The 15,680-nt window shown below is 41.8% G+C and overlaps 1 long non-coding RNA gene across 1 annotated transcript in view; it reads right to left on the bottom strand.

The window, feature by feature from the left end:
* Positions 1-13,168: 13,168 nt before the first annotated feature.
* Positions 13,169-15,680, bottom strand: part of LOC117153391 (uncharacterized) — a 61,707-nt gene continuing 59,195 nt past the window's right edge. The window contains exon 4 of the long non-coding RNA XR_013058706.1: positions 13,169-15,420. This is a non-coding gene — a long non-coding RNA (uncharacterized LOC117153391). The remainder of the gene's footprint in view (positions 15,421-15,680) is intronic.

Genomic DNA, 15,680 nt, shown 5'->3' with positions numbered 1-15,680 from the left:
GAAGGGTAGTCGACAGGACGTCCACGGTATTACGAGGGAATACACGCGTGGAATATTAAACCTTTGCAGTAATCTCGTTCCCATGTGGTCGTTTGCAGTAACAATCAACCGCTACCACATCGCTTCTGCGGTATAATAATATAAACGTCGATTAATTAGCTAACTCAAGGGGGACGGAATCGCTTGCAAGGCATACGCAGACAAAACGATGGAAACGAGTTGCGCCATGGGGTTAATTCTCCATTTCGCAAAACTCTGATCCGACGTTGTGGAGATTTAGAAGCCCCAGTCGTGGTTTATGTTTATGAACGATGTGTGGGACTCTGTGTTCGAACGTTGACATTAAATTATATTAAATGTATTAAATAATATTACAGAAAATATTGCAGAAAATCGGGAACAAACCAGAGATACAAATCTTGCTTTTTCGAATCTTCAACAAGAACCTTCGCTAATTTATTAAATAAAGGTGACAATTGAAAGATAGGGGAAAATCAAACATTAAAATTATCAGTTTGTCATTATAAAACAAATAAAACACTTCCTAATGCCTATGGAACTTGGAGCGTTAAAGTTTCAATCTTAAAACTTCAAAGACTTAAACATTACCCGATGTTGGTCCGAAAGACAGAAATTTCAACGTTGATATTTAAAGCTTCGAGGCCTCAACTTCTGCAAGACTTGCATCTTCCATTGTTGTTACATCGTGCTCGGATCCCTTTGGCACGACAGGAAATTCGTGGCATGCGACGTCAAAGAGGAGGCAGTAACACAGCAGGTTCGCGGCTTTAATTGCCGGTGGAACGTGCACGCCGACGACGCGCATGCGAAACATTTATCACGATTCTCCGCGGCAGGAATTAATAAGCAATATCGTTAGGGATTATACGGGTGAGAGTGTGCAATTATCGAACATAAAATACGATTTTTGCGGAACACGCGAATGCGAAATATCAACGGAGAAGAGCCACGTTAGGAACGTGCTGGCGTCCCGTCACACCAATAACACGCCGCTCGACCGACTGCCATCAGCTACCGTATAATAATACGCGATTAATTATCCGCTCGAGCCTGTGGATGAGACCAGCTAACGTGGCGCGACGTACGCTGTGCCTGGCGCAGCTTGGAAATTAATGAAAGAAGCGTGGGCGTGCAGAGAAAAGCAAAAATCCAGAGGAATCGCTCGACCGATCTCGAGAGACGCGAGATGAATTAATAGAGAAACCCTGGCGCCCGACTACTCGAACATTTGATTTAATCAAAAAAAAAAAAAAAAAAACAAAAGCCGATATCCTGCTGAGATCCTACGGAGATTTACGATCGTCTATTAATGATCTAAATAGCTTCGATTTGAATATCTTTAGGACGATATTTATTATTGGAAAGTGGGAAGATCTCGAGGTAAAGATAATCATGATCGAACGTTTGTGCACGTGTGATTCTCTCGTTAATTCTCTAATTTCCCGTAAAGTCGGTTTTGCTGATTGGCTTTGCTGATAGGTGAGATTAGAATGAAGGAAAGGTGGTAATTGATTCTTGATTCTTGATACTCGATAATTATTATGATTAAACGTTTCACTTAAAAGTCTCCTGGGAAGTTTCAAAACTTTTTGTATAATAAATCGACTTTTCTTTTTTTTCTTCTTTCATTGGTAAGCGGGTACAGAATGAAGGAAAAGTTGAGTCGTAGTATACGCGAAAGCAACACGGCCCATTCACCGCCAGTGCTTTATTCCTCCGAGCCGAGCCGAAGCGAGATTTATCGACGTAGATAAAGGGAGAATTTTAAGTGAAATCTGTCTCGTTATAAATTCGCCTATCGAAATGTCCGGTTTAACGAGTCGACTGGTTCGTGCGTCGCGCGTAAAGCATCGATTTTTCGCATATGCGAAAAATGGTCCGCTAAAGTACGCGCTGCCACGGTGTCGTTCGTAATAGGCGTCGTTGGAATTTCCTGGCTGTCTTTTCGTCGATGTGTGTCTCGTCTGTTTACGACGTCGGGTCGTAAGCAGGAAGTCGAGGGAACGTGCGTCGGGACAGGAAGAAAAAGGCGGAACAAATAGGTGGGGAAAGAGAAGAAAATGGCGTGGAAGATTGAAGAGGCAACTCTCGATGGAGATTCGAGAGTAGTTATTGTCATTTCGCGTTGCACAATAATACGGGGCTTTGATTAATTAGCGGTTTGATAGATTGCCTCGCAGTGGCGCGGAGTATGCAAAATAATGAATCCGGTATACTAACTAGGAAGATGAAGATGAATTATTATAACTAGAAGAAGAAGTGGAGAATGGGGATGGGAAGGGACGATAATAATAATGATGATGACCATGTGAATGGAGAAGGCCCTTTGCCAGTAGCTAGACCGTCCACGTTGTGTCGTCCGTTGATTTTCTTTTCAAATTCAATCGGTGTATCAATTTTACTCCTATAGACGGCTCGATTTTTTTCGCCTGCGAAAAAGACGTTAAACCCGAAGAAATATTGCTTCTGGTATTATTACAGTCAGCGAACGACGATTCGTCCAGGCCCTATAGTATGCGTGTCTCATTTGTTGCATTCACTCGTCAAACGTGGTTGAAACGTTGCGAATTGTAATATTCGAGTACGTAGCAAACGCTTAATTCCGTGTAAAGATGAATGGATAACCGAGGTGTCTTCGACGAAGCTACCTGGTTACAATGATCGTCGCGAGAGCAAACTAGGGTCAGGGAGTAGCATTGACTCTCTTCGAACGAATGTACCAACGATCTTCGATCGATCATAGACATTAGAGAAGGGTAGTTGCTGATTATCATAAAAGACAATAGAATTAACTTCGCGTTGTTTAACGACCGTAGTAAATTTCTGACGCCAGCTTTGCATACATCATACGAATTGTCTCTCCTTTCTTTGTACGTACGCGTTTATGTTAGTAATTTGCTGACAAGATTTCCTATGGATCGTATGTAGTTACGCAAGATTCGATACATCCATAATAACGACGGGGGAAATAGATTGCAAGAAATTGAAAGAATTTCTGTTCAAATACCGAGACCTCTAGAATTTTATAGAAACTGCCCTAATTTTTTCTGTGGATAAAGTATCGCACGAACAAGGATTCTGGAAGGGATTGTAATACATAAAAATGTAAGAATTAAATAACTTGATCAAACAATTCCATATCAGGAATTATACTATGGTATATCAATTTCTCAAAATCGATACTGCCGATAAAATCATTTCGGATAAAGTTCCAGATCTTCGTATCTACGATTTTCTAAAATGTACAATTCTAAATACATAGAATGAAAATCGAATAATATTTAGATAGTTCTCGGAACAATATGCATACGTGCAGACTGCAAAGTATAAGACTCGCGTGAACGTTTACGGTAGCTCTTTAGGAAAATTCACGAGCCACGAAATACGTAAAAACAAACTACTAGGTGTTCAGTTTCGATGCCGAAAGGAGCGAGTTCCCCGGGATACGAGACGATCGAGTGACAATTACCAAAACGATCTCCGGTATAAGATGCTATATTTACACCGGCGTATTCGAAAACGTGAGTTCGAGGCTGCAGGGAGTCTGTTGCAACCACGCCGCTCAACCTGTTCTTGGATCGCCGTGCCATCGAATCGGCATCACTCCCAACGAAGAAGAAGAGAACGATCTCCACGAGGAGAGAGTGCACGGTAGAGGAGGAGACGGGGTCCTCGTTCGTTCAATAAAACTGGAGAAATCGCCGGCAGTAAAGCAAACGTACGAGGGGTCTGGACCCCACCCCTTCCCACATTGTCCCATGTAATTAGGTGGCCGTTCGGTGGAAGGTCGATCGCCGTAGAAACGCGGGTGCTCCAAGCGTTAATGGGAACCATCCTGGCCTATCATTACGCGTAATACGGACGTGTAATACCGGCTTCAAGCCACGCACATTCGCACGGCCGGTCGTATATATGTATAAAAGTTGGAGAACGCGCGTAAAACCGACGTTTTCTACCTGACGACTCGTTCATCTTTTCTCTTTCTATCCTCTTTTCGACGTGCAGTTTCTGGACAAGAGGCACGTCCACGAAACGAAAAAAGAGGCTAATAGAAAGGAGAGCAGCCAGACAGAAGATACACGATGGAACGTAACGTTCACTATCCTCCTGGCGCGCCTAGATGTACGCGCGCGTGCACGAACACGCGCAATACGGAAGAATTCAGCGTGGCCGTGATCACGCTATTCCGAGAACCTTATATTGTTACCATTATCATTAACATCGAAACGACGCAGCAGCGTCTCTCGAGGGACCCGGCTCTGGGCTATTTTGCGGGCTGGTTGACGCGGAAACCGACATTACATGGCTAGACCAAGGGGATCCATTAGAAACCATTAGGCGCTTTACAGGTTAGGTTCGTCGCGGTGGTGTTCCCGTGACTAGCGAAGAAACAGAATTATCACCGACTTTAATGTAGGGGCCGCCTTTTTACCGAGCTTCCTGAGATTTCCTAGGCTGGACACGCCTCGCTCAGAGACACCAAGGTCGCAATCTTCGCGGTACCGTTAGAACATCGTAAATTAATTATCCCTTCGCACCTCCGAGAGACCGTTAGTTAGTGGTTCACGGGAGACTTAATCTTATCGGCGTTCCTACGAATGATTCATTCGTATCAGTATAATACAGGGCTATGGTACTAAGAATTTTCTAAGACATTGGAATTTCTACCCTTCGCATTATAATTCATTTCGTAGTTTGTTCTCAACTTTGGTCTTATTCCTTCCGGTCTTTAATGTTTCATCGAGAGACATCGATATGCGTATAAAGATATTATTACACATGAATTTTAAAATATAAGTGCAGCAAGTAACGAATTTACAGATTCCGATGACGAACGTAGGAATAATTAGTTATGCATAAAGCGATTCCCTAAAAGAAGCTGAAAATACGTAATCGTGTTTAAAAGATTTTAACAGGAAACGTAAAAATTATTCGAAGAGCAAGAAGTATTAAACACCGGTTCCTTATATATCTTCAAAGTAATTTTTGACAAAATCAACCAGATAAACTCTTCGCTTGTTCTATCATCGAAATAAAATGTTACATCAAGGTTGATTCACGAATTCCAAGAAAAAGTAGCAAGTCCAATAACAGTCTTATGGAAGAAGGCGTTAATTTACTCTATTCGATTACTAAGTACTTCTAAATGAAATTTTATAGTTAGAAATTCAATCGCACCGCTCGAGTACTCATCACGTTCTTGGTAACACGAGAATATAGAAACGTTTCTCCGAGTCGATTCCTCTGGGCACGCCATTACTAACGACCGGATATCAGGCTGGTATCGCATTATCGCGGTTGATACCACTCGGACCAATAGAGACATTCCTATTAACGCTTTCTGTAGGTGGAATCGAGACGCTTCGAGCGGTTGGCGAGAAGGAAACGTGTATCGCGACGCCCAAGGCGTTGTGAAGAAGATTCGCGTTATCCAGAAGCATTGTCGGTGCATTTCACGTGCGTGCTCCAACCAGATATCGCAGAACTTTATGACAGCTGTCAGTAATCAAGCAACGTGGAAATACTTTGGCCAGGTGAGTTTAAAAATCTGTTCTCATTTTTATAGCTTTTCTACTAGAGCGGACTGATACAAATTGCCGTTAGTCAAAGCGGGTCGATACGAGTTAAAGCTGGTAGAAGTAGATTGATGTATGTTAAAGTTTTTAATTTCAACATTGGAGAGATAAATTTATAGCTAACTGATATTCGTAGCGATAAACTATTGCAGTCTCGACTATGATACCTACTTTCTCTTCCAATAAATACGATTTCAATATTGCTGCTACTACCTCCTTGTCGCTGCAAGCTCTTTCTCTTCCGAGATTGTTCAAATGCCAATGTGGATAGTCTCTTTGGCTATCAAAATATCTGAATCTTAATTTTAATATTAATCATCATTGATCTTGTGTCTGTAATGACGCGTAACAGCTCGCTCGAATCACTAAATCTCAAAAAATTCTACATTTTAAGATACTCTCTTATCGCTAGACTGCTGATATCCTAACGTAATTAAAAAAAGGCAACCTAGCCAGAGGATTGTTTCGCCTGTTAGATATCCTAACGGGCACTATACTTTGGATATTTCACGTATTATACGGACTATCGTCGTCGACGATAACACGAAACAATCTTCGATCTTGAACCTTCCAAGAAACATTCTTCCAAAAATTTATCCGCGCCTTACCAATTTGTTCTGTTATCGCTCTATTACGGGAAAGATCCGGGCTTGCCAGTGGCACGAATTAATTGCCGCGTTCGAGCGGATAAATGATGGCTTGTCAGGACGATAACCGAAAAACAGCAGAAGCAAAGCGAAGAGGCTCGCTATCATAGATGTAACGCCTGTGCCGCGAGAGGCGGCCCGCTATTATCTTGCGGCGTGCATTCACCCATGCCACAGAGGATCTCTGAAGTTTATGGTGGTTGTCAAAGCAGCTGAATGCTGGCCGGGACGCGGAGGTCCTTTCGTCGGCGAAACGACGTCGTGATCTTCCTTTTCCCTTTATTACCCTCCGCTTCGTCGTTTTTCCCGAGATGCTTCTCACCGCGGCTAGCGATTTTGCTTGGCATCTTCGTGAACGTCCACCGTGTCGGGTCGTGCGTGCTATTACGCGTGAATTTTACTCGCGCAAAGCATTATGTCTGATTTAAAGCCCTGTTTGCAATACCGCGACATTTTATTAAGGAATATCGGCGGGATAAGATGGTCGAAAGGGGTTGCTTCTGCGACCTTGAATGCTGGAAAGTCGATGGATGCTGCTTCATGAAAATTCATGTACAATCGGTGAACAATTTATACGAACGATCTTGATAAAGAGTAATCTTGCAGACTCGTGTGAACGATCTTGACGAATACTTATCTTCTATTACTTTCTAGTTAGAGAGAAGATTCCACATTCTGATTTGAAATACCTTTTTCAATGTATGACAAGGATGTTTATTTTACCTGCATAAAACTACGTTTGGAAGTTGGTATTTTGGAGAGCAAAGTAGCAAACAGAAGATTAGAAGTTAGTTTCTTTTAAAAAGAAAAAAACTATAGATTATAGATGTTCATTGATAGTACTAGTATATTATATATAAGAATATGTTCTTTAAGATCGCTCGATTGAAACTCACAAGTTATATCAAGGCAATTGAAGAGTATTTGAATGTCGCTCAACCTTATTTAGGATTACCTGTTAAAAATCGTTATAAACGTAATTCGTCAGATTTTTACGTCAAAAAGCCTCTACCGTTCCAAACATTTGAACAACTTCATTCTAAGGGTTCAACAACTTTGACACTCGAATCGTGGGAATGATATTGGAAGGAGAATTGTTCTTTAAATCTCAAAATCAACTTCTGTAAAATTCCGAAAAAGGTTAAATTGCAATTTTCAAGATTACATACGTCTTTGCGGGACTGTCAGACATTAGCAAAGCAATTGTCAAAACTGACGAGCGCGCGGTTCATCGCAGCGCCTGATAAATGTACGACCCTGTCTCACGGATGCATTAGGCGATTAAGAGGCAACAAGTCTCTTTATCTAGCTGTAAGTACCTTTTCTTTCGCAACCGATAAGCTTTACTGCGCCGCGTTTCGTTTCATTAACGTCTTCTTTTTCCCTCGCCTTTCCTTCGATATCCTCTCGTTCGACAATCCCAGTCAAGCATCCGCGAAGCTTCTTCGAAAGCGATCGAAGTGAAACGAACGATGATGAAACGTTCGTACGAGGGCGACGATCAAACTAAGAACGAGTATGCGTGTACACATTTTATCGACGAGTGTTGCATTCGAGAGGCTGCTTCTTCTCGTAGATTTTACGAGCTCGGCAATCTTCTCGAGGGTAACTAAGTTTCATCGAGGTAATTTAGTCGTAACCAGCCGGGACGTTCCAAGATTTCTAATTTTATTAGCTAGCGAATTTAGATAACGATAAGGAAAGCGAACTAGGATATAGTAGTATATCGGTGTCTGGTTCCTAGTTGCGTTAGCCATCGTCTGTACCATCGCGATACTTACGATACCGATAATTACAGTAATTGTTAAACGTTGTATGCGCAGGCGAAAAAAATGACAAGCAGAATGTGCGGAGTGTACCTGTTCCTCTGCAGTCGCGTTGAACGACTTTTCTCGATTTCATACTCGTTCCACGTTGCACAACCATCGCCACCGTACTACTCTCTCCCTCTCCCCTCTCTCCCTCGTCCCTCGATTCATGGCGACCGAGAGAGAGAAAATTACTAATACCAGAAAATTACGAAACGACCTCTAAAGTAAAAGAAGTTAAACACGGGACGATTTACGTTAACGTCTCTCCCCAGCCTGGCTTCCACGAAATCCTCCACCTCGAGGTCCTTTTTCCTCAGGCGTATCCTGTACTCGGCTGCTTTTACGAGCAAGAAGGAGCCAGGGACCGGCTGCACACGCCGGGCAACAGGTACACCAGCCGCGTGCGCGCGACCCGATCGCGTGTGTACAAACTCCAACGAAAAAGGAGGAAACGAGACGGACGTCGGTGGTAGCGGGTGATACCACCCATTTCCGGCAGCCCTCAGGCCATCAGGTATCGGACGACGACTGCAAATAGCTTACGTGCTGCTGCGTGCCACCGTTCCACTCCTTTCGTACTCGATTCTTTTTCCGTTTATGTTTCTCTGGCTGCTTCTTCCAGCCTGATGGTCTCTTCCTTCGTGGATCACGCTTCATCGTCGCGGACGAACGAACTGGACAAATTTTTTTCGATCGTCGCTTTAGGGTAAGATGGTGTAGTTTGCGATGATCTTGTTAATAGAATTACTTGCTTTACGAACCAGATTTAGTAGGTTTTTGTATTATTGATCGATCAGAAGATATTAACGAGGATTGAAAGATAATACTCGTTAGAAGGTTGGTGGAGAAAGTAGTAGTGGAAAATGAAAATGAAGACTGTGATCGAAGATTTGTTTAACGTCGGAGTTCTCATACGATCTGAATTTTCTATCATATCGACATCTTGAATAGCTCGGAGGAGTGGCTAGAAAAATCATTAGCTTCTGGATAGTTAAAGGATAATAATATTATGTGCGTTTCTGAATACAGATTATTATTTCTTCAAACGATGATTACGGACGTTCTCAATTTGCACGATAATAATCTCGATAGAGTTGTACGTAATTAACACCAAAGGTCAATAAGTACTTACGATCCTAGTAGAGTTTTTATAAGTTTAATTGCATTCGTACTAATAATAATAATAATAATAATAATAATAATAATAATAATAATAATAATAAAGGCAATATAAAACCATCTTAAACTTTCGTACACTGTATCCAATTCCATCAAAACTCGATCCTAATCCATTTTGATGGGCTCGTTAGAAACGCACGACTGTCGAAAATGATCTTAGGAAGTTGAAATTAAAAATCTACTATCCAAATGGTAAGGAAACGTACAATCTCGACGCGTTTTATATTCTCCTATCATCATGTTACATCTAAAAGCACATTTAAATATATATGTTAAAAGCACGATCTAAAAATATCGTTTCAAAAACGGAATTAAAAACCCACGACGAGTAAAGTAACATGAAATCTCGTTGCACTTCATATTCTCGTATCGTCTTGTTACATCTAAAAATGCATCTAATACCTGTTTATATTTGAATCTTACTTGTACAATATTCCACGATGAAATAACTTCGCAACATTTCAAACAAAAAATTCTTCTCCATGCCTTACACGGATTAAACGAATTCTAAATAACTTGAACTTAAGATTATAACCTCGTTTACGAGATAGCGCGAATAGAAACATCTGGAGGTGAACGTATCGGCTCGTTGGATGTTCGCTAGGTTAGCTGACCCGGAACACTGCGTTTAGCCGGTCGTTATTTTTGCTTGTTCGCTCGCGTGCGGTGCGTGCGGATACGCGATATTCCTGAAGGAAATCCAGGAATGCTGATCCGCTCCGGTGGACGCGCGCGAGCGGTCGTCCGCGTATGGGCGGGCATTGCGCGCGGAGCAATAAACTATCGTTAATATACCCGCCGATCGAATACATTATCGTTCTAACGATTCGATATATAGAACGTCTCGGGTAATCGGCCATAAATTTCGTGCAACGAAAATTAAACGAAGAAACTGCGGGGTGACTTACCGCAGATTCTTTCAGAGCTTCAAACGAAACCTGAAGAAATGAACAAACTCGTATTGTGTGATGCTATTCGTCGTTGCATTTATTCGACAGTTTTATGGTCTTACTTGCTAATCTTTTTGTTCATTGTAAATATCTTTTAATTGCTGCAGATTATTATTATTGAGTGTATACGAATGAGTGACACAGTTTTTGCGATTCGGTATTTAATCCTGGTATTTAATTCTGGTTGTCAGAAATATTTTGTAATTCAATATTTTGACACTTCTTCCATTGACATCATTTCATTTATTTATAACGTGAAAATTATTTGATATTATCTGTATTCAGCGATACCTAGAAAGCATGAAAAGAAAAAAGGAAGACAACTCTGTAAATAAATTCACGAATATTTAGAAGTTTCCTCTTCTTAAATTAGAACATTTCCTATCAAACAATTCAATCGCAAAAGTATCTTTCAGTTTCTAGTCTATCGTATCGTAAAAAATCGTCCAAGTGTAGAGGGTTAACGAAGATTAAGGATAACGTTCCTCGATAATATTTCATACTTTGAAAAGGTATCTTCTGGCGACATTTTTCTCAGCTTCCCTCGATCGAGATATCGATACGAGCATTTGTCATACGGAGCGCATATTCATTTTCAAGAGCGTGCACCCAGAATACACGGATATCTCGCCTCGAGGGCGGTTACACAAGAATAATAATTATCATTCCGATGTACCTGGAGAATCGTGAGCGGCGCTGATCAAACGAATCTGCCGAACGAGTCGCCGGGAGTCGTGAACAGTGGGGAATAGGGAGAAACGAGCCTAAGGGACCCAACGAAGTACTACAGGACCCAGCAGCACCTGCCGCGATCGAGCCCTTAGGACCCCGAGGTCGCGACACGCGGTATCGATTCGCGGAACTTCAGATTTTATTAACAAACTTTCCTTCTATCCGTAACTGTTTACGAATTAACTCTGAAGAGTTGAAACTGCAAACATTGATTTCACCCTTTAAATTCGATTTTAAAAAAACACATACGTATCTACCATTTTCGATTGTTCTTCAAACCTACAGGGGTTTCATCCTGATCGAAGTCAAACTGTTTCCTTGCACGAGATAATAAAAGAGTAGCTCGGGTCGACCAAACTCTCGAGTACAACATTTTAAGCACACCTCATAGCACACCTACTTTCTCAATATCGTTTTCTCTCGCATCTTCCACAAAGCATTAACCTCGTGATTCTTTATTAAAACTACCATAAACCCGGTGAACGAAAAATGTTGGGCTCGTAACTCCGAGTCAAGGAGGTGCAACAGGTAGCAAGGGTATAATCGTTCGATGCAATCAAGATCGTGAAGATTAACCTGCACGAACCGGGGGATGTACGCGTCAGGCCAGGAGCGTCATGCGTTCCGCAATTTTCACGCGGCGTTCGCGCCGAAATCGGCTCCGCGTAGGCAGATAATTGCTAATAGGTAGCCGAGCGCACTGCTAGTAGCTTGGTCTTCCACGTGGGAACGTATTCTCTCCCGCTGGAGAAGCGTAAAACCGATGATCCACTGGGAAGTTGAGCCAAGATATGCTATACTATGTTAAGTATAAAGATATTTGTTTCGATGTTCCAATACATATATATGTATTTGTATATGCGACATACATAAATATTTTTACAGTCAAAGCATAACATAGCTTAGCCTGACTTCTCAGACTTCAAGCCGCCTTTGGCCTTGTTGTCCGCGACCGCCAAGTCGGAAGGGAACGCTTATCAGCCAGCGGAATTGCAGCTCTCGCGGCTCCCGATGCCACCGCGTTCACCGCAGATAGACGTGCGATTAGAAATGTCTTGCTTCGATGTCAGCCGGCAATTAACCGTGCCTCGGTACGTTCTGGTTTATGAGAAACTTAGCCGACTTGATCAATCAGAATGGTATCTCCAGCTCCACTGAAAACCGTTTTCTAGGGTCGAGTAGAGTTTTTAATCGGGTTTAATATTGTTAGCTTAATACCAACACTTCCGTATACTTCTACATACCTTTATTTGCAAAGTAAACTATCTCGCAATCCTGCCTGTTCCATCTAAATCGATATAATGATGCTAAATAGAATTTCTACATTATACGCTTAACGATCGAATTAATTATAAATCAAGATCAAACGATACGAATTTCTTTCGATCAATGTTTGCAGCTTCGAAGAATTCTAATTCGATGCTATTAGATTTTTAACGATGATTAAGACACAAGAATAGACAATGGGCTGCGCTTATTAATAATTAACAAGCAGCAGAAACGTAACGAGCGTCCTTTAACGACCACAGAGTGACGTTGAGAAAAATCAGAGCGCGTTAAATTATTTATTAAGAAGGATCAGATGCCACGGTAGCGATGCAGAAGCCACCGTTCCCTCGTTAGAGTAACCTCGCCGAAGAATCGCCGCGGGTGACATCGTTTAGCCTTTAATTAGTTCCACAGGATATTAAGATTTGCGGGCTACGTACACACACGTTCCATTTCCTACCATGTAAGTACGTGATGCGAAGATGAATAGGCATAGGAAACGAAAATCGATATCGCTGAATCACGAGTTGCTACGCCTTCTGACCGGAGGCGTCACAAGATATAATATATCGATTCCCGCCCGGCAACCGAGCTTCTCGAGAAGCTGAGACGGTCGAGAAAAATATTTATTTGCTACTGCCTATAAAATGAATGAAAATACATATGTAACTTAATAACGACGCGATGTCGAAGAGCGAATGGAACTTTACGAAGATCAAGCAATGAAAATATATAAAATAGCGCCTTACACGGAAGATGCTTCCCTTTTGATATATTGATATTGAACTAAAGAGTATTTGGAGATTCAATTTGTGGACCGTGTTCACTTTAGAAAATTGCTAATAAAAAATACATTGTACTAGGAAAGTATGTGTTAAAAAAATGAAGATAGTGTCGAAGCCTTTTAACCAACAAAATATGTTTCAGGAATCCTAATTATTTTAAATTATTCTACTTTTTTTTTTTTGTCAGCATTAAGATAAAGTAATTTTATATATCTAGAAATGCATTAATGAAATTACATTAGCTTATCAACCCGTTACTCGAGGAAGTTAACAAGAAACGTTGATTCGACGTTAATTCGACGATATTAGAATTACTACTATCTTAAATAGAATAATTTCTTTATTAGATGGGGAAGCGAGAAATAAAATATGTTTCTTCTTCGCGCGCTTAAATAGAAGCTTCGTCTAATTGCACAAAATTTGCAATAATAAATTTGCATAAACACGAGCAGTTTGGTAATTAGCTTAAAATGTAATTCATGTAAATAGTTGTACTTTCGGTGTACTTATTAAGCTTATCCGAACAAAGTAGCAACCTGTGTAGCTTTCACGATATACCGGTTGCCAGTTAGATGTCAACGAACGAGTAAATACTACAAAGTTGTTCCTGCGGCCAACTTAAACGGTGGAAAGAATGCGGGCAACGAGTCACCGCGATATTAATTCGTTCGAGCGAGCACACGGCGTTGATCGACGCGTGGAAGAAGCATATAACGAGGAAATAAATAGAGACAAGCTGGTTCGTTCGTTCGACCGAGACACGATAGGACGACAAACGGCGCCGGCGTCCCGAGCCTTTTAATTTTCGTCGTCCAGCCTGGACACCGACCAACTTAAATCCTACGATCGTCCCATCGCATGCTGACGCGTCCGTTGTCGCGTCTTCGCGGTGTCGATCGATCACGTCCACGAGGAAACACCTGCGGTTCCGTCCTCGAAAAAATAAATCGCACGTGCTCGTAGGAATCGTTTTTTCGGGCCATCTGTGCTTAGCTTTAGAGAAAGAAAACGGAAAATTTAATCGGTCAACCTTTGCTTAACCACGACTATAACTAATGTTTGTCAAACGAGAGAAAATAATATCATTGAATCGTTGTTGTTGTTTATTACTTTCATACCGTCAGAAAACGTCCAGGTATCGCTTACAAGATCGATTAGTTTTTTAATTCCTTCGTTTCACTTTATACGTAGTCATCGACGGTGATCTGGGGTTAATATTTTGTACGAATATTAAAACGAATCGTTTAATGGATAAAATTAAATGATCGCTCGTATAACCCATTGATCCCTGTTACGATCCTCGGTTGGTATTCCAAAAGAAGAAGTTAAAGTATACTCGTGATGCAAAAACTCGTACAATGGTGGGGCTTACTAACAGCCAAACTCATCATAACGAAAGAATCCATACAATCCTAACAATAGTTTCTCCGCAGAGACTCATGGTGTAAAAAACCTCAAAGAATTTCACTAAACTGCTCGTTCGCCAAGGGAACCACGAAACACACCGATCAAAGGAACAACCAACGTAGAACAACAAGACCCAGCATCAACCAGAGTCACGCATTTCCCTTCGCGCACCCGTGAGACTCTCTCATGCCCCTGACTCGAAAAAGCCACAGCTTCTTCACCACGTTCCAGAAACACAGCGTTCAAACGACGATCACGTAGACTCGCGGTGATACACACGCTTAACCACCAACGACCACGACTCTGCAGTGGTATAATCGTTGGGTTAGCGTGGATCGTGCATTTTCACATTCCACGAGTTTGCACGGTTTCACTGCGAGTTTCCACCAAGCAAAGAGTTCCGTAGGTGGGCATGTAGGAGCCAGACAGACTATCCGAGTATCGGCCCTTGCGAACTCTCTGGACGATATCGACGTTCCTATAGGAGGCCTTATGCCGGGAGACCGAGGTGTGGACAGGACTCGATCTACATGAGAATACGATGGGCCCCATAACGAGAGAACGTGTAACGCCCACGCGATCGCTCTGGTATCCGCACTTCTACACGCGGCTCATACACGAACACCTTATCCTCTATTCTCTCCTCCTCTTCTTCTTCTTACTCTCTTTCGTTCGACCTTCTTGTCTGTAAGCAGAGGAACGATGATGAAGAGCAAGCTGCGCTCGGGGAGATTCATTCTAACGAACGTTGCTCGCTGGATTTATGTCGCCGTTTATCAAGCGTCCGATGAAAACGTAAGCCCCTACGAATAGAGGGAGGCCGACTGCTACGTCCAAGTTCCGACGAGAAACTCGTTGATACCCCTATATTCTGACGTTGTGTTATTATTCCTGGAACAGCGGCCCCGGTAACTCGGTAGCCGTCTTACGAGTTCGTTGCGCGTCCCTGCTGTTTCGCTCAACTTGTACCTCTTTAAGGTGAGATCTGCTATGAGCGTCAGACGCGAGCTTCTAGATTCATCACTCGTTACAGCAACAATGATCTAAAAAAATTACAATTTTTTAATGTTCTAATTTTGTGAGAATATCGCATTAAACGTGTCAATTGGTACAATCAAAAATGTCGTTCTTATATAAACATATTATAGTATTTTTCTTTTAGTTTGATAAATCCACATTTATCCCTAGGACCTTCTGTGTTATGACACAGTTTATTTAATATTGCGTCGTTGCATGAAGAACGAAACGTAGGAAAAAAATGTCAACGAGCGTCATGCACGTTATCTCGTCGATAAACTCGAAA

The sequence above is a fragment of the Bombus vancouverensis genome, chromosome 1, assembly GCF_051014615.1.
Source record: "Bombus vancouverensis nearcticus chromosome 1, iyBomVanc1_principal, whole genome shotgun sequence".
Lineage (NCBI taxonomy): Eukaryota > Metazoa > Arthropoda > Insecta > Hymenoptera > Apidae > Bombus > Bombus vancouverensis.
This window is presented reverse-complemented; position numbering and strand designations above follow the sequence as displayed.